General features: G+C 45.5%; 1 protein-coding gene across 7 annotated transcripts in view; it reads right to left on the reverse strand.

Moving 5' to 3' along the window:
- si:cabz01090165.1 (uncharacterized protein LOC100333421 homolog) overlaps positions 1-23,656 on the reverse strand; it is a 136,238-nt gene that overhangs the window by 46,701 nt on the left and 65,881 nt on the right. For 2 of the 7 annotated variants that reach the window (XM_068317747.1, XM_068317746.1), the window contains exon 2: positions 2,674-2,757. The exons of the other annotated variants lie outside the window; for them this stretch is intronic. The gene's annotated coding sequence lies outside the window, so the exon portion shown is untranslated. The remainder of the gene's footprint in view (positions 1-2,673; positions 2,758-23,656) is intronic. 7 annotated transcript variants of the gene reach the window in all.

Below are 23,656 nucleotides of genomic sequence, written 5' to 3' on the forward strand. Positions count from 1 at the left end.
AGAAAGAGGGAGATGAAGGAAGAACTACGGTTCAAGCGAAGGTCCGGTGGTGTGAAGTCTAAAAGAAACGAGCGTTGGGAGGGGAGTGACTCCTCGCCTCGTGTTCGCCATCTGGGCCTGTAGCACAGCAGAGGAGCGGCGGCGGTTATTGCAACCATTTAAAGTTTATTACTCCTGAAATGATTCTATAACAGGTTTGTTCTGAGCCCAACTCTCCGGCCAGTTAGGTTCCTCCTCCGTTCCCTGGACCGAACCGCTCAGCTGTGTCCTTCATTATTTACCTCATTCAAGCAGCTCCTTCACACAAACTCACTGTTTCTGGCTCCGTCAGCCGGTACAGAAGTCCAAAACCAGAGCATCCGGTTCACGAGAGGTGAAGCGTGGGCGAGAGTCAACCCCAGACAAAGATGTCTCGACTCCCCAGACAGACGCTCGATTCTGTCGGCGTTCACTTTTCAAGCATCAAAAGAAGCCAATCAGCAGGAAAACAAGACTAAATGAAGCTATTGGGTCGACATAGAGGAAACCGTCGGAGGACATGATGTTCTGGTCGCACTTCTTCTTCTGTTGTTGTGTTTCACGACAGTCAGCAGGAAGCGTGGAACTGAAACCAACTTTACAATCACAGCTAATCCCAATCTGTGAGATTTCTAAATTGGATTATCATCAAAATTAGAGAAACGGATTTATTCAATCTCGGTGGATAGGTCACGAGGGTCAAAGGCCAATCCGGGCGGGTTAGACTGGGTTTATTGGCGGGTCCGCTGACCAACGACTTTTTGAAAGACACCAAAGGCAAATAGGAATGACATGAAAGACGTAGCTCTCCACACCAGCAGGGGGCAGTAAATTGGGGAGCGGAATAAAAACTTTTGAGTGAAAAAATTAAAAATCTTGTTTCTTTATTTTTCTTTCAAAAGCTGTGAAATGCAAAGCGAGAGAAGACAAAACCTGAACTAATAACAGACCGCACAAGTTCATTGTCTCCATTGCGTCTATTAAATCTTCATCTCATCCTCCTCCTCCTCTCTCTTTCTTCTCATTCATTTATTCATCCGCCGCGGTTTGACTTCCAGGCGAGGCGGGGAAACGATCGTTTTCTCTGAGCCTCCGTCTCCGACTGTCGGTTGCTATTAGCAGCGAGCTAAAATCTGTCACAGGCTGAGAGGTTGTTTTTTTTGTTGCTTCTGCTCGCCGCTATTGTTCAACGCCGAGACGCCTATCAGCGCCCGAACCCTCTGAAGCCGCACGACAAAGAGGCTTCACCGCGTGACGCCGGGAAGAAGAGATCCAAAAACGATGACAAGCGAGGAACAACAGAACACAATCACACATCACACACACAGATATGAGACAATAGCAGTTATTCCTGGAGCAGCCGCGCTCCGAACTCGCACCAGTAAACCCGTTTTTAAATGGAGGCCTCTCTGGGAGAAACTTCCTGATGAAGAAGACGCGGTACGACTGGACCGACGGACTCGCTCTTTTTTTTATTAAAGCCGCCAAATAAAAAACTTTTTCCCTGAAATTTACCAGCGGTGAAGATAGAAATAAAACTATTTTCCACCTGATGAACTGAGGAGTAATGAAGCTCCAGAAGTTCGTCGGTTCGTTTCTATTCATGGTTCTCTGCTGACGGCGGCCGTTTTATGGAACCCCAACCCGATTTTGGAGCTTTTTTTTTACTGCGTCTTCCTCATTTAGCCGACAGCAATAAAACAGTTCTAAAAGTGTGTGAAGGCCCTGAACACGTGAACACGTGTGGAGAGCGGTGATAAACCAGCAGCCAATGAGGTGAGATTTCCTCACGTCGCTTCGCAATTAGAGTCATCCACCCCCCCACCCCCACCCCACCCGACGGAACCACCCCCACGCCATCACTAGTTTCCTCGCCGTTGGTTTTTACTGCCTGAACAACCGTTGTTATTGCTGAGTGGACGAGCTGATGCTCCGCTCAGGTTTACCGCCGCCGCCGCCGCCGCCACCTCACCGCTTTAACAGGCAGCACCAACGTCCCTGTCTGCTGAAGGCAAACAAATGTGACCTCGCTCACACACACGCACGCACGCACGCACGCACACACACACACACACACACACACACACACACACACACACACACACACACACACACACACACACACAGACAGCTGGTGTCCGACTCAGCAGATCAACATGCCCGTCACACCTTCTTTGTGTTCTCTGTCAGGATGACTCTGAAAACACAAACACACACTCACAGCTGTCTGTTTGCTGTTGTGTTTGAACAGCAATAGTGTGTGTGTGTGTGTGTCTTATTCTTGTGTGTGTGTGTGTGTGTCTTATTCTTGTGTGAGTGTGTATGTGTGTGTCAGACATAAAACCAGCATATTCACCCCGCTGGGGGCGGAGTCAGTCTATGAGTGGTTGTTTGTGTCTTTGTTGGTCTTAGAGCCATTCCTAATTCTGACAGATTCAATATTGATCAAACACATGAGAGAGAGAGAGAAAGAGGGAGTCTGTGTGTGTGTGTGTGTGTGTGTGTGTGTGTGTGTGTGTGTGTGTGTGTGTGTGTGTGTGTGTGTGTGTGTGTGTGTGTGTGTGTGAGAAAGAGAGAGATTTTCCTCCAAGTCATCAGCCAATCAGGACGTCTCTCTTCCATCCTGATCATGAATTCAAACCAGCCGTCACTCACCGGGTTCAGAAGCCTTCGCTTGATCCTTATCAAACTCAGCCAATCAGGACGGAGTCCAGGCGTGATGCAACAACCGGATCCGATCTGAAACAGAGGAGGGGAGAACGCCGGCTTTGATTCGGAGCTGATTGGTGTATTCGGGCTGAGCGCGCTGGAGACATATCTGCTCCTCCGAGGCCCGTTTTATAGTCCGTCCCCTCCGTCCACAAATAAGAACTCGTTTGACAATCCATCACGTTATTCCTGTGAAATCACTGAAAGTACCCGATGTTGGAACACCGAATTGTCGTCCCAAAGGAGACACACCAGGTAGCATCGGCTGCTCCGAGTGGAAGCACCTCACCATAAACTACATGTCCCATAATGCAACGCATCACAAATTACCACCCAGTTAGGCCCACCCCTTTGAGGGCAACAGAGATGTGAAGTCTGCGATGGAAGTGAGTTTGACACGCCTGGATGGGGGAGAGGAGGAACATCTGCTCAGCAAACGAGTCTGATCCACTTCACCGCCTCCTACATCTGAATCCAGCATCCCCTCGCCTCCGTCTGGCCTCGCTCGCCGTTTGAAGCCCCGCCTCCCTCGCCTATCCAGGAGCGCTGCTGCTTCCTCCTGGAACATCCTGTAGGAAGCCCTTCCTGCTGCCGAGGCCGATACCTACGGATAATGAGGTGGCGGTTCAGACCGGGGCAGCACGGCCTTATGGGAAGGGATGCTGCCGGTGCTCCGGTCTTATTAAGATGAGGGGAGATAAACGGACAGGAGCGCATCGGACCGGCGCCGCTGACCGTCCAATCTGTCTCCGCCTGCAGGCTGCTGACATTCTCTCACAGCCAGCCAGGAAATGAGCTTTGGAAGGAGTTTTGTCTGGAGGGTAAACGCCGGGCGTCTGATTAGAACTGATAACCGTTGGGTTCTGGGGGGGCGTCGGGTCGGCTCGACCTCGACAAGCCCAGAAAAACGCTGGAACGACAAGTTAGCGCCCGCTATCGATCCTGTCTGAGGACATTTAAGAAGCTGTCGTTTCAACGCCGACACCAGGGGGGAGCGTCCCAACATGGAGGCGGCGCGTCACACTCGGATCACATGTTGGTCACATGACATCACGAGACGTTAGTTCTGCTGTTTCAGCATTTTTGTTGAAGTGGATGTTGTGATCCGACGTGTTTGGAATGTATTAATTCTTCTCCCTCAACTCCAGTCCTATCCTGCCCATTCCAATCTGTCCACCCTTGCCCTTTGACCCCCAGCCGTTCTCCTGGACAGGATGGAAGGAGGAAGAGGAGGAGGAGGAAGGAGCACGGTGGAGTTTGACAGGAATCTCTGCAGATTGACAAACATCTGATTTGCATGAATAAAACATTGTGAGGAGCCGCCGGCACCAGAGGTGTCACCTGTCCACACAGAGATAGAGGGGGGGACGGACGGGGGAGGGAGGGGTGAGGGATGGAGGACAGGTGAAGGGCGGCTTGAGAGCTGCTTCTTCATCCTCCTCCTCCTCTTCCTCCTGCCGGTTCTTCGTCTCTGCTTTATTTTCTCATGTTTCCTGGACCCTGACTCAGTCTGTTTACGTGTGCCTCAGGTCCATTAACCCCCCTGACCCCTCCAGTACCCGTCACCTCACCTCACCTCACCTCCAGGTAAAACAACTTTGTAAGTGTTTTTCATCCGAGTTGAAAGGAGGGAATAATTTATACGTTTTCTGTGCATCGGACTTCCCGATCTTCCTCGCCCTAATCTTCATCACCTCATCGGTCCTCCTGCTCCTCTTCCTGTCTCTGCTCCAACAGGTTCTTTGGATATTGAACCGTTTCCACCAAACCTGCTGACTTTTCTTGAAATCCATCATTTCCTGAGTCGCTCACAGAGGGGTGATCCGAATATTCTGACAGGAAGAGGCGGAGTCAAGTCGCGGGTTCAGTTGGGGACAGGAAGAGCAAATGTTTGTGAGGCCGAGTTTCCAGGAGATCGAAGACGACATGTTTTATTCAGCAGGTTCCTCAGGAGCGTTGGAGCGGAGACAAAACTACTGCCGAATAAATGTTCCAGATGAGGAAATCCACACGAGAAGATGGAGCGAGCAACAACGAAGGTGTATATATTACATTAATGAATGGTTTTTAATCCAGTCAAACCAACAGTAAGACCAGCAGGACGATCTGCTACGTCCCCCGACGGAGTCGACTTCACCCACAGACGAGATCATTTCAAGGGATTTAGGAATAAATGTTTATGCATTAACTTCCTGATTTACTCCTGGATGGAAAACAGAGATATAAACAAGAGATGCATAAACAAGACGTGAAGACGAGTCTGATTCTGATCACAATCAGCCTGATTAATTTCCTGATCCTCGTCGTTCTCCACCTGATTAACACAGACGGCGACACAGTTTGACATATTTACTTAGTTTGTTATCTGGAGGAGGTGGAGAGACGGGAGAAACAGGACGGAAACTTTCTGAAATGTGTGGAGCGACGAGACAGATATTGATCATTTATTATCTATAAATCAATGCTGCTTTATTCACTATTAAAATGTCTTTCTGTGTGTGTGTGTGTGTGTGTGTGTGTGTGTGTGTGTGTGTGTGTGTGTGTGTGTGTGTGTTGGCAGACTACAGGCTGGCAGATGGTCAGAGCTGAGTCTCGCTCCCCCGTGGCTCCCGCGCCCCTCTCTCTCCCTCCCTGTCTCCCCAGTTTCATCTCGGGGGGGCCAGCAGACCGATTTTAGCCCCACCGTAAATATTATCTCCCCGGTGGGTGGGGGGCCTCCATCGCGCTCCGACTCCTGCAGATAAACTTGCCAAACTTTCCTGGATGGAGCCTCTTTTCTGATGGATGCTGTTTGTTGGGGGATTGAAGGTCACCGCCGTCCCTCGAACACGAAGGTTGTTCAGCGCCGCTGGGAGCAAACGGACATCTTTGTATATCCATCGGAATCATTTTGTGTTTCTTTTGATTTGATTTCCGGCTCAGACTTAAGTTTTCATTTTGGCTGCTGATCCCAGAGCTCAGAGGATCCGTACGATTAGAATCACAACTGCAGAGCAGAACCCGGCTTTAAACCTGGTTTTTAAGCGAACGCCCAACGGATTCCTGCTTAGATTTGATGTTTTTATCATTCAGATGTAAAATCAAGCAAGTTAATCCGACTGTTTTACACCAGGCAGGAACTGAGGCATCGACTTTGATGCTTCACCATTAAGAGAAATAACGTGAGTGGAAACAGGAAGTCAGTTTATGTTTTTTTATCTTTCACCTACAACAGAGATGTCAAACTCATTTTCACCGAGGGCCACATCAGCATAATGGCTGTCCTCAAAGGGCCAGATGTAACTACGTGTAACTAAAGGTAACTCAATGTAAAGTGAAATACATGCAGCTACTCCTCAATGTTAAATAACTCTGAATTTATTAGTTATTCAAGTTACAAAAATTACAGTTGCGCAGAAAAAAAAACGTTTGCTTGTCTCTCTGTTATGACATAAATCTATTAAATTTGTCTGGTTATAAAACCCACAAAACTCCATCAATCAAGGTCAAAAATATCCAATGAATAAAAACAAACAAACCATCAAACACAAGTTGGAAAATTAACTTTTTCAAGTTTTTGTCAATGTTGAAATGGGTTTAATTACTGCATTGTGGGAAATGTAGTTATGGTCAAAGCACACTTTTGACGTATATATTTTTAGACACTCTGATCCTTTATGCTACTGCGGGCCACATTAAATGATGTGGTGGGCCACATTTGGCCCCTGGGCCTTGAGTTTGACACATGTGATGGACAGGATTCCATCTGTGTCAGGTGGATCAACTCTACAAACATGTGTACTTTAAAAATAATTTCAAAGTTCATTTAAAAGTTGTTCAAATTAAAAGTTGTTAAAATTAAACATTGTTTCCAAAAGAAAATGGTCAGAATTTTTTCCCTGACCTCCTCTTTCTGCAGATCAGAGACCTGCTGCATTCCACCACCACTGAGGACAAACGGTGGTGGAAACGAAACCCGAATGACCGGAGAAAGAAAATAATCATAAATTGTGTTTGCGATCAGAACCATCGGCTCAACGACAGGCCCTCAGCATCCAGTCAGATGAACACCACATCCTTTGGATTTTATTATGCAAATAGAGACAAAATATCTGTCAGTAAGACTCATTTTTATATTAAAACACATGAACATGTAGGGAAAGTAATTAATAGATGCAACCAGATCATTGCAGCATCTACTGATCGCCTCATTGACGAATCAGTAACGATCTTCAGGTTTTAATTAAACCGAAAAGTACACGGAGCTGTTGAAGGCCACAAACAAGGAGCTCTTTCTACGTTCTGTTTGTGATGTTTGCCAGCAAAAAACTGGAAAAAACACATTTCAGAGAATAAATCCATCTGCTTTGATGTCAGAGAGAAATGAAGATTAAAACCAAAGACCTGAATTATTGACTAAACGGCCTTGAATAACGATCAGGAGGGCGAATGAAAGGTGTGTGAAGATTTAGTGAGGTGGCTCACAAACACTGATATTAAAACAGAAGAAGCACAAATCTTCCTCCCAGCCTTCTGTCAGATTGATGTTACTGATTGATTACAATCAGGAAAATGGAGAATAAAAAAACAGCAAAGGCAGCAAACAAAGATTTTTATTTATAAATGTAAAACTGTGTTCAACTCGATAATGAATGAATCCTTATTATTTGCTGCAACGTGTTTTCAACCAAGATGTGAATCAAAAACTGTCCCCAAGATGAGCTCCCTGATTGATCACCCTTACCTGAACTGGCTGCTCCTATCGACCAATCAGAGGCCGGCCTGTCAGTCAGGTTGTTTGACAGGTCATTTTTGGCTGACTGATGGTGCTTTGAGTGACCGATGAGGCGGATGATTTGGTCCCTGAGCTGAAATCCAACCTCCCCTCAGGTCCACGGCGGAATTTCAAAACGCCTCCCCATCACTCATTTGTCTTCTTTCTGCTTTGACCTCTCTTTATCTCATGTTTTCTTCAACTCCATCTCAACGTTTGTCATCTGCCATGCTCAACCTCGACAAACTCCTTCTCTAGGACCACTACCTCATCGCACATTTGATTGTCAACTATATACATGTCAGCTGTTTGAAGCTCATCTAGAGACGAGCCAACCTTTGCAGAGCTTTAAATTAAAACATGAGAAAACCCCCGGTCACAGCCGACCCATCTCCTACACGTCATCAGATATAACACTACATAACCTGTCCTCTGAGGAGCTGCGCTCCACCAGCGCCTTCAATCATCTGATAAGTATCACGACACAGGCTTAGAATTTAAGATATTGCAGTTTTATGCAGTATTAGAAGTAATTATTATGTTCCAGTGGAGAGAAGAGATGTAAAGGGTTTGTTCATGTGGCCTTCACGGGTAAAAAAAAAAATGCAGCGCAATGCAATAATGGTCGCTATTAAACTGGAGAAAACACTTGGATGTGCTTCCAGTGAAGAAATACGGCGCTCCGGCACATGGAAGCTTTAAAATGAACTAACCTGAGTTCCAAACGGCTAAATATTTAATAGGTCCCAGTGTGCTTTTTATTAGAGGTGCAGCTAGTTGCACCAGCCGACTTACAATAACTTCAAAATCAAGCAAAATTTGTCTGTTTCCACATAAATGAATTATGCATATGCTTCCCTCCACCGCCTCCAAACAAGCCCCCCCCCCCCCTTCGCTTTTATTTCTTTTCCCACCTCGCCTCTCACTCAGGAAAATGGTTTACCATAACGCATCAACAGCTAAGTGCGGGGTCTGTGCAGCAATTCAAATCTGAATACATACCATAATAGTTAGCTGAGAAAAAGACAACAAAACCTGCATGAAGGAGGTGGCTGATAAACACGTGCAATATCAACCCACGTTTGATTGGACCGACCCACAGCCCTGAACCGGAGACACACGTGAACGGGACACGACAAGGACACGGGAGAAAATGACAAAGATGCCCACGTATAAATCTGCTTTCTATTATCCCCTCCTTTTATGACAGAGTGAAAAGAGAGCAAACACTAAATCTCAGGCCGTCGCTGTCAGTGTGTTCATTTCTATAAATGCTCCGTGGGAATCCATCAGCGACCAACGGCAGCTCGGCAGGACGGACGGCCAATGAGAGGCGGAGGATGACGGAGACGATGAATCACGGATGAAGGCTCGCTCTGAAATATGTGGCTCTAAATCAAACAGAGGAATCACTCGGAGGTGGAGGGGCGAGTCGAGGGGCGGAGAGAAAGATAAAACTCTGTTATTCCATCTGCCACGAGCTAAATGGCGTTCCACGTTAGCGCTCATGCTAGCTGACGTTGTTATACAGATGATGCGGCGTCAAACCTGAGCTCTGTTACCAAGGTTACAACTCATCAATGTTAGTCCCTTCAAAATCAAAGATTCTGTGGTAAATACTAAAAATGTAAATAGACTGCAGCTGGTTTGGATCATGTGAAGTCCTCAGCTCAGCAGCATCATTACAATCTGAGCTCACATCAATCCTTATTACCCAGCATGCTCTGACAACTGATAAAATGCAGTAGTACCTCGAGATATGAGTTAAATCCGTTCAATGAATGAACCCGTAATATTTAAAATAACTAATAACACATTCTTATTAAGTCCTGCCTTGTAAAAAAGCCCCAACCCCACTAATTTATATTGAAAAACATGTTTTATCAACCAATAGACATGCAGACTTTACCTGTGCATAATTAATTATATATATGTTACATAAACAATTATAGAGTATGAAAAGAATTCAAGTATATAGGAGCAAGTCTTCAACGGTCTCAGTTGATGTTGTATCCATCCACTAACACGAGGGAAAGAACGAGGTGCGGTCTCAGCTGATGTTGTACCAACAAGAGGGAAAGAACGAAATGCGGTCTCAGCTAACCTGGTACCAACACGAAGGAAAGAACGAGATGCGGTCTCAGCTGATGTTGTACCAACACGAAGGAAAGAACGAGATGCAGTCTCAGCTGATGTTGTACCAACACGAAGGAAAGAACGAGATGCGGTCTCAGCTGATGTTGTACCAACACGAGGGAAAGAACGAGACGGGGTCTCAGCTGATGTTGTTCCAAAATGAGGGAAAGAACAAGATGCGGTCTCAGCTGAAGTTGTACCAACACGAAGGAAAGAACGAGATGCGGTCTCAGCTGATGTTGTACCAACACGAAGGAAAGAACGAGATACGGTCTCAGCTGACGTATCCATCCACTAACACGAGGGAAAGAACGAGATGCGGTCTCAGCTGATGTTGTACCAAAATGAGGGAAAGAACAAGATGCGGTCTCAGCGGATGGTGTATCCGTCTGCCAACCAGCTGTGCTATCCTGAATCACGGCTTGTATCTCAGACTTTGCTTGTACGTCAAACAAAAATAAGGACAGAGTAACAGCTCGTATCTCAAAAAGCCCTTTTCTCGATGTACGACTGTAATTACATTAAAGCTAAGTAGCTGAATTAAAGTAAGGAAGACTCTGACTGTAAACACACCCTTTTGAGTCTGTACTTCCTGTGCAGTGAAACACAACCAGCGGGTCATTGACAAGGGGGGAGGAGACGTGATCAATAATCAATAACAGTAATACTGCCATGAGCTCCTCTTTAAACACAGCTATTGAATCAAGAGTCTGACCGAGGCTCGCCGCCGTTGAGTGTTTTCAGAGCGGTTTGAAGAAGCATCTTTGAAATGAACTTCATTCCAATTTGCTTCATTAATTAGACGCTGACCTTCTAAAATCAGATGCCCACTCTGAAGACCTCACCAGATAATTGACCTATAAAAGAAAAAAAAAACACCAATGGGGATTTTCTTAAGTTATTTCCAATGATTTATCTGCTGCTACATAAATCCAGATGAATTCATTGTTTGACTTTCATGCCCCGTTGAGCATAAATTGTATTTAGTTATTTAATTAAATCTGAAATACAGATTAATATTTTTGTTCATAAACAAGAGAACAATTGGTAAATTTAAATTAAAACCTTCATTTAAATATGTGACCCCCTCACTCAGCCATCAGGAACACACATATCCTGTTCATGTGTGTGCACGCAGCGCCGGATGCTAAGTGCTAATTACCGTGTGGGGGTTTCTGGGTAAATCCTCCTGAGTCCCCTGATCAATGATGGAGGTCAGCTGATTTGAAAATCATATTGGGATGAGCTGAGTATCAATCAAGCCGCCGTGTTCCTGACGGCATCAGAAGCCGCTGAGGGGGAGTAGATTAGCAGTGAAATGTTTTAGTATTGATCCTGATCAATACAACAAGAGGCTGAATGGATAACCAGTAAGAGTAATAGATCGCTAATTGACCCTTCTGGGAAAAGCAACGCAGAGCTCATTGATTAGATCATTGATTAGATCACATCATGGTCAAACAATGAAACTTATCCTGCTAAGTGAATGAGGAGGTATATAGTCTACTTGCCAGATGTTGGCCTGCACCCGCTAATGTATGTGGACATGAAGATTCCCTCATAAAAAAACATTTATTGATTCTCAACAAGATTTAAAATCAGAAATAAACTAGAAGAGAAATAAAAAAAAAAAAAAAATTTACTGAGAAAAATGAGTGAGATTATTTTAGCACTGCAGTTGAAATTATAATATACAAATATAAAGAAGTTCACAGAAAGCAAACAGCTGCAGCTGGAAGAGAAACGTCTGAGAGCACAAAACATTAAAGCGATGATGTCACAGATCCTTCATAGCGGCTCAAGTAGAAGCGACTCTAATTACGTTTGCGCGTTCCATTAAACTGACGTGTTTGTTTCTGATGGTGTGTGTTTCATTCTGCAGCTCCCACAGAGTCGAATAAAATGTGAAAGTGATTCAGAGCAGCGTCTCGTGAGGGATGTGAAAACATCTCCACCGGCAACCACCAATCACCTGACAGCCTGAGCACAAGTTATTCGCTCGTCAAAAATTCACGTAAGAATGAGCTCAACGAAAATCACGAGATGCACCGACTCTAACTTCCTGATACGTGATTGGTCGGTAGGTGTCCATTTGTCGAACCTGGGGACCATCTTCCTCCATCAGCATCATCTTCCTCCATCTATATCATCTTCCTCCACTCAGATCACCTTCCTCCATCCACATTATATAACTTCCTCAGTCCACACCATCTTCCTCCATCACCTACATCTTCAGTACTTAAAGCCTTTTTCTCCACTCAGAAGAGGAAGTTATCAGAAATGTCTGTGTGGGCTAAAACCCAGTGGAGCAGAAAGGTTATCCTTAACACAAATTTACCCAACATGCCTCTGAAGGCGGTGCTGACATTTAATCCAGAGCAACGTCTACATTGAAGGGGTGGGGCGCTGGAGGGGGGAGAGGACAATCACAGGGACAACATCAGCTAAAACACTTCCATAACAGTATCAGTGCAGCGGAGGCAGGGTGGTGGTTTAATGATAAGTGTATATTAGAGTTGGATGATATGTCGGAGAGGCTATGATGAGAGAATTCAAGTGTCAAATTTACAGCAGATAATGAGAGCAGGGTTGGTCCAATTCATCAGACTGACAATGGGCTTTTATTTAATAGGAGCCTGTCAGAGTCGCTCAGGTGACGGCGCTTCTCTACATGATTACAGCTTCACAAAATTACTGATTGTCTTTACGCTTCTCTTTTATTACAGCTTCGATGTGATGCTGTGGGAAGTTTTCCCTTATATACAGTAGAGCCGTTAGACATTCATATCCAACGCTGAAAAAAAGGCCCTCTTGTAATCTGATTAGTTGACTGTTAGGCCATGAATTAAATGAAATGTGTTGCTAGTTATAAAAGCAAATAATCATTAATTCATCCGGCAGAGACGAGGCAACGTTCAGGGTTATTCTGAAAGAGAAGAGCGTGAAAACTCAAGGCTGACATTGGACTTTTGTTCATGGGATTGTTGAGAAATTAAAAGACAACCGCGCCGGATTCGGTGAAGTCAATCAGTGGTAAGAAAGCTGCGGTGCATCGTATTGTGACCTACAGCAGGATAACGCAAACGAGGACAACCACCGTCCAATCAAAGTTGGGTTAGGAATACTAAAGGGATTTCTAAAAAGACCAAGACCACCCAAAGAAGAGATGTGGGAATAGACGTGGAGGCTTGTGAGGAAATCTCTGTGCCTCTGCAGTAAAAATAAAGTGATTTATTGTTTTCAGAGCGTGATCGCCCACTGAGTGTGTCCTGTTGTCCTCCGCCCACACTCCACATCTCACCGGAGAGGTTTCCAATAGCAGACTCTCGGCTGATCGATCCGTGTCCTCTCCTGTCCTTCTGAATTTTCTCTCCCTTAATCCACCCGTCCTTCCAGCGATCATTTCCTCTCCCTCCATCCTCGTCACACCTTTATGCTACGAGTTAGCAAACAACTCATAACTCATTGATAAAACCAGAACGGTTTTATCAATCGATTGATGAAGAATGACGCCATCAATCAAGTCTTATTCCAATTGCAGACACCAGAGAAGATTTTAACAACACTTTTCTTTCAAAACTGAATTCTTCCGAGACGATGAAAGACTTTTGAAGAAACTTGGATTATGCCGTTCAAACCTAATGGAGTCATTTTGATTTTGATTTTGGTTGTTTCAAATCAGTTTCCATCTCCTTCAGTCCATTAGGAGAATATTGTCACACCTTTTTGCAGTAGAACTCAATTTTTCGGTGAACAATCCATCTCAAATCTTCCCAGAGGTCTCAATTTTTAATATATTCCTAAACAGACTTTTTCCACCATGTTCATCTCTTCCCATCGAGCCTGGTGCACATTTTGCCATTTTTCATTCTGGTGAGTTCTGAAGCCATTATCGACAACACCCCGCTTTGTCCCTTCGCTCATTACCTGAATCACTAAAAAGCCAGAGCAAATTCTGAACTTCTCAGCATAGTAAAGATACTGAGAACAGCAGGGCATTGCTTCCTTGCAATTCTCTTTCCCACCGGAGGCCAGACGGAGGAAGAGCCTAAATCAAACAGGAACAATCCCTCGGGCGAGGAGAGGGAATCTGGTAATGTTAGATTAGATGTTGCTGTGTCAATAATACAGAACTCACACTGGCAGTCACCGGGAAAACAAATCTGTTCACCGACTGTCGGCGATAACAGAGGTCAATGAAATATTACAGGAGACTGGATAAGTTTTAATAAAACGTCTCCTGAAATTAAGTCATGTGAAGAAAAAGACACCTGAAACATTTCCTGCTACACCAACGACACAACAAGGTGAATAAAAGAATACTAAAGACCTGCAACAAGAGCAAGAAAAATGCCTTCAATGTGGAAAATATCAGCAGAAAAAAAGGACTGGATGAAAAGACGATTGGGAGAATGAACAAAAAAAATGAAATGCGACAAATAGGAAAATGATGAATGGGAGAAAGAAAAGGAAGGACAGCAAAATAGAGGTGAAAGAAAATATTAATTTTACTCTGTATTCATGTATTTGATAGCAGGGAAACAGCAGAAAACGAAAGGTTTCATTTCGGAAATAGACAACAGAAAAGGTGGAGAGTAATAGGAGGACATAAAGAAGGATGGAGGAGGAGAAAGGAGACGGAGAACATAAATCATTCCCTCCAATCAACCCAATGTCTCGGTTACGCCGGGAAGTTTGTGACATCACTAACATTCAAATGTGTCAACAGTTCAAAGTAAGCTACACTGAAAGACACTTTTCGGTGTCTCTGGAGATGCACAAGCCATCGGACTGGTCATACGAAGCGAAAGATCCAAGCAAGGCAGTTCTTCAACTGTCCACTAGAGGGCGAGTCCAAAAGAGAGCCAGGCAACAGGTTTCCAGCTCGGCCCAATCAGCGTTTTCAGTCTCTATTATCTAAAGTCTTTGTTCACAGCAGCTGCACAGATGGTGAAGTTATATTTAGCTCTGCCGGCAGAAGAGATCAGCCATTTTTATCTGTTCATTAGGATTTTGGTGAACACCCACCAAAGTAGTTGCTCCATCATCAATTAGTCAATCCTAGCAGCGGACACACAAGTGCAGAGTTCTTAGAAGACGAAAGTACGGATCTTCTAAGGTCAGCCAGTGTTGGTAATAAACTGGTCATGCAGCCCTTCGTGGATCCCCAGAGGGCATTTCTTCCTCTACTGGCCTCAATCCTCAGTATGGTTGGCGGTCAGGATCAGCCGGAGAATAAAGCCTCCGATTGGGGTTTTGAGTCAAGGATGAATCATCCATTCAACCTGATGTAAACCCTCTTCATTGCATCACCTGCTGCCATCAGCTGTCATTGGATGAGATTTGTAACGGCGGCAGGTGAAGCTAAACATCGATAACAGCCTCAGACTAATGGATGGACTTAAAGGTGACTTTTATCATTGTCATTAAAGGACTTTAGAAAGAGGCTCTCTGTGAGGATGGAAGGAGTGATGATTACAGACGTATGATGGGATGGACAGACTGATAAACAACTTCAGCAGAAGCCTCTGGCCTGTATTATACAAGGTGCTGGCCTTCATCTCCACAACAAGTCTGCATGGCCTGTCATACTAACACAATGTGACAGGTGTTAATGAAGTATAAAGCTGTGTGTCATCAGCATGATATGGAGACAAACAATGATGGGGCACGAGGATAATGGAGGAAAAGAGGTGTGGAAAGAAAACCAGTAACTAACTTTAAATGTACGCAGAGAGAAAGTTATGATTTCAAAAAAAATCAATTTTTGACAACATGAATTATTGGTGATATAAACCTTTGACAGCAGCGACTCAAAGAGTCAAACAAATGATCAAACAATGCTGCATGAATAATACAAACACATTTGCATGAAATTATTACCTTAGTTAATCCAAACAAGTCGAGCAAACACCAGGATGTTGTGTGATGCGCTGTGCAAATTTATGGAAATGTGGCGTCTCGTGCGGCGATATGCTGATGATGCTCCTGTTTATATCTGAGTTTGATTCACCCGATGCTGCAGGACAAAAAAAACAGCCTGGAGTCGGAGAGAGGAGGTGTGGATGAAGACCGACAGGAGAACGGGGAGAAGAGGTAAAGGAGGAGAGAGTTCACATTTCTAGGTGTTTGTGGGGATGAGTTTGATTGGTGTTTGTTTGGACGTAAGGTTCTCACGAATACCTTTTCTTTACACCTTACTGCTCTTTATTTTTTAGTAGTTTATTTTGTAGCGAACATTCATTACCAACTTATTTTAAAAGTACTTTGTTTTATAAACATGCGAAGGCCTTGGAGATGCTGGCAGCAACGGCTGACATCACCACTGGTTACTGTGTAGTTACTCGAATCGTGCCTTTATTTAGTTTATATGTATTATACAAAGACAAAATAAGTAAAAATTTAGTTTTGGCTTTGTAAAAATTAAGAAAACATGTTATATTTTATTAGTACTGTTTGCAGGGAGAATAACAGGAGGAGCGAGGAGTGGAAGAGGAGGAAGGGATGGAGGGAGGAGGTGAAAGGGGAGACGGGAGAGAGAGGGATACTTGGCAGGCGGCGTGAAACGCTTTGACACCTCCTCATGAGAATCTGGCTCATCACAGCTTGTGTGTGTGTGTGTGTGTGTTAGCGGGGAGGATGCTAGCAAGCTAATCTGTACTGTAGATCAGCAGATGGTGTGTGTGATTGTGTGTGTGTGTGTGTGTGTGTGAGTGTGTGTCAGGGAATATGCCATACAAAAGAATATTATTAAGATGAAACAAGAATCTACAATAAACATTTATTTCATAAACAATAGTATTCGTTATGAATATATAATTATTTGAATACATATTTAGAATTTATTTCAATTAGAAGATGGACAGATAATTAAAATCCACAGACACACAAACAGTGTGAAGGAAAATTTAATGAGTGAGTTGATGAGAATGTAAAACAAAGGGAACTGTTACTGGTAACACATCTACCTTCTGATTGGCTAGCGCTACTGATCCCCCTGTGACCAATCAGGAATCCTCATCCCTGTTTCAAACACACACTTCTCATTATTCCCCGATGGTAATCCATCTTTATAGGATGACAGCACCTCAAATGAAGTGGGAAAACCTCCTGTGAGCTGCTAGTGAGGAGCTAGCAGGCAGCAAATGTGGACAAATAATAAACAAAAAAATAACCTGACCCACATGCAGCGTATGAAGCATTCACACTCACACACACATACACACACACACACACACACGCAGTGAGTGTTAGTCACTTTTAAAGTGTGTGTTCGATTGTCTGCTTGCATGAACTGGAGGGAAAAAAGCAGCTCCAGGTCATTCAGATGATGCATTTTGTTTGTGTGGCTCTAAAAGGAGGATCAATGAGGAGCAGAGGAGCAGGAGATGGACTCCCAGCAGACTCTCAGCACCGACTCAGCAGGAAGAGATTTACTGAGATCATTTGATGTTAGCGACCAGGCTAACAGGCTAATAGAATAAAGGACGAGCACATCTGGACCTGGATGGTGTTCACTGAGCTGGATCTGTAAGGGAACTAGTAACTAATTTAACCGAGTTAAATATTAGCTGATCATGAATGAGACTCTTTCTGAGAGAGAGAGAGGAAGAGGAAGAGGACGAAGAAAAGGAACAGGAGGAGGAAGACAAAGACAAAAGCAGACCCGATGAGGGCGGTGGCGCTAATCATTTCTGCTGGATGCTGCAGTGAGCATCACAAGAATACATGAAGTGAACTCATCACATCCTCCCCTTCATCCAATCAGCACGAGAGAGACGACGACGATGAAGACCACGATGACGAAGGCGATGAGCGAGCGAGGAGAAACGAGCTAAAATGTTAAATTGTGAGCGACATGAACAATGATGACATGAGCATCGGTGCCTCCTCTTCCTCAGATCAAACCTTCCTCATACCAAATAAACAACAACGGGAGGTGTGTGTGTGTTTGTGTGTGTGTGTGTGTGTGTGTGTGTGTGTGTGTGTGTGTGTGTGTGTGTGTGTGTGTGTGTGTGTGAGACAGAGAGATGAATTGTAACTGACAAAAGTGATGCGAGGCTTGATTGGAGGAGATTGTGTAACAACTGCTGCTTCGTGCTGCATCTTTTGCGAGTAAATAAGGCGGGGGGGGGTAGGGGTAGGTGGGGGCGGGAGGATGGATAGATGCTGGAGGCACGGGGAGAACATTTGGAGGGATGCTGTAATCAGCATCACAACACGAGGCGTCACACAGGACGGCTGCTGGTTCTCCTCCTGTCACATTTACATATCCGGCGTCGACGTGAGGAAGACCTGTTCGATGTCAGGAGCGACGCTCCGCCGCACCAACGCAGTGATGGCTCTGCTCCATGGTCACGTGACCCTCGTCATGTGACACTCGTCACGCGTACAGAACAACAGTCCCTGGTCTCACTCAGATTGACTGATTGACGACATAACTTATTTTTATGCAAATTCCATTCAAACAATCGGGGTTTGTTTCTCGTGGTTTCAGGGAGATTCGTGTTCATCTCACTCAGGGCCATTAGCAGCATTCAGTAACACAACCAGCTGATTTCACTGATTCATTCATGTTTTAACATGTTATTATTTATTATTTATTAGCAGTCGGCGCCGGCCCGCTTCCAGATTCTGCTGGCAGCTGAAGCGACAGGTTGTCTGTTCTCCTCAGTGTTTAATGCAGTAAACGCACCGCCTCACTCTCCAGGAAGCCAAAGAGCGCCACTTCCTGTTTCAGACGTGCAGGCGACACAAAGACGCCACCGTGGAATGACGGGTTCATAGCTCTTTATAAGCACGCCTCTAATGTCTTATAGATGCCTAGACAAAGGCGACTTTGTCCCGCCCTTAAATTTAGTGTTTAATGGTGAAGAAGGTGCTAGCAGTTAGCGGCTAACAGGAAGACGAAAATCAACCAAAAAATGGGAGGGGCATACCGTTGATTGAGGATGACATCAATTGTCAATCAAAGATATGATGATCATAGAGAGAAGTGATGATTATTACTGTTACACACACACACTGACACACACACACACACACACACACACACAACTACACACCCCGACACACATCTCCCCTCACTGACACGAATCTATACACGCTCACACACACATTGACACACACACTCACACACATCTACACACACCTCGTTTCCCCCGACTGGCTCCACAAGAAAAAGGATGTTCCCTGCGGACTACCCAGAGTGCATCAGTACATTCAGCCCAGCGCTCCTCTGATGCCGCTGAGCTCTGATAGGTCTCTGAGGGTTACACAGTGCAGAGGCTTTAACCAATAGGAGAAGCTCGTTAGCTCTGGTGAACACGCCTCCTCTGGTAGCGGTAAACCAGTACCGCACTGGGATGTGTGGGAACGCTGGTTCTCAACCTCTGGAGCCGAGATCTCAACCAGACGATTGGCTGATGTAAATGACACCCTCCCCTGTGGGACAGCGGTCCACCGACATCCTGCCTTTACTTAGGTGCGTGTAGGTTGTAACCATGGTAACAGAGGTCATATCTGGTGGAAAAAAGGCCTCCTGAGCCATGTTCACGACTGCTTCTTCTTCTTCTTCTGTGGTGAGCCAGCTGATTATTTTTGCCATTCGCTGGTGGCGCTGAGCTTCATCCCATGTTCGGAACTCATAACTTCATTCTGAGGATGTTGCATAGCAACGGGTGACATCGATGAAGTCGCCTGTGCTAGATGAACCTTTAATAAGAGCTGAACACCTGGACCTGTCGTCTCCTCCTTAAACCGCCCCGTCTTTGTTCCTCAGCATCATAAAATACTGAGCGAAGATAATTCTGTTCAGAGAGAGGAAGGTGTTCCTGTGTGACAGCATCATAAATCCTCTGCCCCCCCCCATCCCCCCCGGTTGGGGCATTAACCCAACCAGGGCTTCCTTTCAGTATCGACAAGACTTACAGCATCTAATTTCCCTGGTTTTAAGGCGCCCTGTTAAACTTTCATTCCTCTCTCCTTCCCCCCCACCTCATTGATGAATGAGATGGAGGTGGTGGTGGTGGTGGTGGGGCGGGGGGGTCAAACTCCTCTCGTGCCATTTATCAGGAAAGCAGAGAATCGAAAACCAACGGCAGTACAGATCAGGAATAGAAGAGACATTCTGTGAGGGTTTGTCTTTTTTCTATCGGAGGTATTTTAGTGCGTTGCTCATCCGTCATGAGACGGGTGTTAGTCACGACCCCCCCACCCCCCCCAGCTGGAGTGTTTACCAGTCCAGCACCAGATTGGCCCGTCGCTCTCTGGCCCATTATACTCCAACGAGAACGCTGCCCCCGTCTCTCCAGCAGGGAAACACTCCTCGAATACCCGAACGCGGATGTCAAGTATAACACAATGTTGGGTTTAACAGGAAGAACTCCAACCGACGCCGTCTCTGCAGCCCGTCTCCAGGAGACGGAGACAGAGCCGACGGGAGAACCTGAACCATAAAGACACGTCGGGTTTGACGTGAAACCTGCTTTGCGGAAACATCCTGTCAGGCAAAAGCGAAGCTGTCAGGACGCCGGCCTGTGAGTGACGCCTTTGAAGCAGGACCTGCAGGTGGAGTCGATGCAAACATCACAACAAGGATGTGGAACGCCAAAGGAGTCAGGAACCAGAGAGACGGGTCGGGTCGGCGCCGATTGGGTCAGCTGACTGCCCCCCGAGGATCATTTCGCCTCTTGCGATGTTGTCGTGACGCGGCGGGTGGATGCTCCCCAGGTGCATACGTTTGTTTGACGCTTCATCCGATCTTGACAGCGTTCTGGAACGAGGGGGTTGGTGCCGCCCGCCCACCGACGGATGCAGGAACAGAACCGTCGCTCAGGAGGAGATCCGTCCCTCCTGATGACAGGAGGACTGATAATTAGGTCGCAGCCCATTAGGATGAGCTGCGATCAATAACACACAGTCTGTGTGTGTGTGTGTGTGTGTGTGTGTGTGTGTGTGTGTGTGTGTGTGTGTGTGTGTGTGTGTGTGTGTGTGTGGGATGCTGTACTCCATAATATTGTGCTCTCGTAGACGGTGAAGTGGTGATCCACTGACGGGAAGAACAACCTGAAGGGCTCTTGATTTGATCAGCCGTCTGTCACCAGGCCTCTCTTTCTCTAGCTCGCTCACACACACATGCACACACACACACACACACACACACACACACACACACACACACACACACACACACACACACACACACACTGCAAAAGCCACATGTCATTCACACGGCTGAAAAATGACAAATAAAGTACAAGTTGTGTTCCTGGGAGTCGGTGCACTGCTTCCAATTAAATGATAAAGACATGCCAGAAGAATGAATTTTGGCACCCCCCCACCCCCCCCACACACACAGAAATAATATCATCACTCTTGGCACTAAGGCTTGAAAGTGATTTTCTTGACTCTGACGACGTCAATCAGTTCAAATCTTCTCGTCTGGGAGGTGAACCCGCGCTGAGACGACCTCACCTTCAGGATGAAGAAGAGAACCGAATCCCCAACCGACCCCATCGCCCCCAACGCCTGCTGCTGTCCAGCCGCTCTGGTACTTTTGTGGAAAAACAGCCATAATTGAGAGAATCTCCAAACTAATTAGACAGAGAACCAAACCCCCAATTCGTGGGAATGACTTCCTGTCGCTCCGCTGATCCCAGGTATGAAATTAGTCCAGGGAAAACAAGAGGAAAACCAGGAAAGACGGGCAGGAAAACGTTCGTATGGTTTCAAAGAGGCTTTTTTTAGGTGTGAACTGGAGATATTAAAATTAGCTGTACAAAACAGGAAGTAAAGGGAGCCACCGCTGATGATGTCATAGGTAGGTGTGGGAAAAACAGGAAGTAATAAACGCATAAATTCAAAATAAATAACAACCGCATGGATTCATGAAAGACATCCTCCCTTAAGATACAAAGGACTGGAGAATTAACCCAACGGAAAGGCAAAGCTGAATGCTGATTGGCTGCATATAACTCCGCCCTACAAAGGCAAAGTGCAGTATCTGCAATCTCTAGCCAAAATTCCCATTTTTCTTGTGTCGTTGATCTGCTCAAGCATTTTTTAGTAGGACGTCACAGTTTCAATTTCTTTTTTAGATTTCACTTTTTAGATTTTGCACTACAAGTTTGACATTTTTGCAGAAACTGTGTTTTGGCTTTGTAGAGCAGAACCGTTCAGTAGAGGTTTTAGGTTCTTGTTTCGGACGACTCCGAGTCGGTGAAGTCGTATATGCGATGACAGAAAAATACGATAACAGCCATAAAAGTCCCTCAACTGAAAACACAAGAGGAGGACGAGTGCGACGCTCCCAAAATCTACTTTTGGAGGCTCGCCCCTTAATGGCGGAATTATTAACACTAAAACTGGAATCAGGGAAAGAATGACTGATCTCTGGCCGTGAAACCAGAAAACAATCTCTGTACCCATCAGCGCCGCCGGATGACAGAACACATTTTGTAGCCTCGCTTGCAGAAGCGGCAGCGGAGGAGGTGGAGGGAAGCTCCCCAGTATTCATGCAGCAGCTCTTTGTTCTCCGCTCAAAAAAAAACCAACAACTCTACCTTCAAAAAGTTGAAATTTTATTCCCAGTCAGAGACGAATACATGTTACAACATCTCACCTCCTCCCGGCTCGACGCTGTTGTTCGTCACTCTCATTATACTGCATCTGTACTTGTTAATATTCTTCTTGTGACCATTAGCAGCGTTCATCTCATTACTGTATGTCTGATTCAAGGCCCTCACGTTGCTGCCAGCGCGCCGTCTCATTAGGACCCTCCTGTCGCCGATGCTATGAAGGCGGCGGCGGTGGCAAATTAGATGTGATAGAAAAGCCTTCAATGTAACACAGTGGCAGAAGAAGACTCCTGTGTGTGTGTGTGTGTCGGTGTGTGTGTGTTCATTAGATTTATAGCACCTAATGGAGCTATTTTCTCCTTGGTAGATGCTTCAAATGATGGAGCCGCTGCTACGATCTAATGTAGCTCTTAAGGCGGCATTAGCTTACGTTGCTATCGCTCTCACGCCAACCTGTTATTGCAAATGTGTCCATCTTTTATGGGTTAGTGTAAAAGCAGTCAGACCTCATCAGAGGAACAAACGACGCCGTCCCGTGTTGATGCTTTCGTGCTGGGAGGCGGCCTCCGGTGGTCGGAGGGATTATGACGGGAGCGGAGGAGGAAGTCCATGACTCTTCAACCTGAAACCAAAGCTGAAATTCTTCTGCCTTGTCATGTCTCTGGGTCAGCTCATCGAGATCTCAGCTGTTCTGATCAGCTGATCACATCTGTCCAATAGCAGAGCAGCGCCCCTTCAATATTCACCTCATCCTTATGCCTTAATTTTGAAAGAAAGGCTTAGCAAGAAAGCAGGAAAATGAAATTTTGATTCATCAATCCTTTACTGTTGTTGTGTTTACCAAGTGGCGAGTCTCTGGGGAGTTGAACATGTTTAAAATGGATGTAAGAAACGCAACAGCCGCGTTAGCGTGGTTTCATTGATTTCCTCGCCGTCTCATCACAGTAATAGCAGCTCTCAGATCTGTTGCAGGGTAAACGAAACAGTACGGGGGACGATTTGGACCCAACATCCCTTCGCCTCAACCAGCAGAGCCTTAATCATGACAGAACATGTAATTCTGCAAGAACCGCATGACTTCATTACTGAATATCTGCTGCGTGTTCGTCTTTGCGTTCCGCACATACGAGCCTCTGCAGGAGGGAAATAAAAAGAACACCACTTACTCGGTAAATGAAGAACTGGAGGTGGTGAGAAATCAATTCAACCTGGCTGCAGACAATAAATTCACGGCCATTACTTTTAAAGCAGAACACAGTGACCAATGTTAATAACGCTGTAATCCATCACACCTGTTCTAGTGGAGAGGAGAGAGGACATTTTATAACAGCAATGTCTCAGTGTCAAATCCCACAACAACCAATAAGTGGGCTTCCTCTTAATGAATCCCTGTGGGGGGATTTGTCTTCTGCTGCAGACTCAACTTAGAGCTGAAGCTAAGCCGGTGCATCCGAGTGGAAGG

The sequence above is a fragment of the Antennarius striatus genome, chromosome 6 (genome assembly GCF_040054535.1).
Source record: "Antennarius striatus isolate MH-2024 chromosome 6, ASM4005453v1, whole genome shotgun sequence".
NCBI lineage: Eukaryota > Metazoa > Chordata > Actinopteri > Lophiiformes > Antennariidae > Antennarius > Antennarius striatus.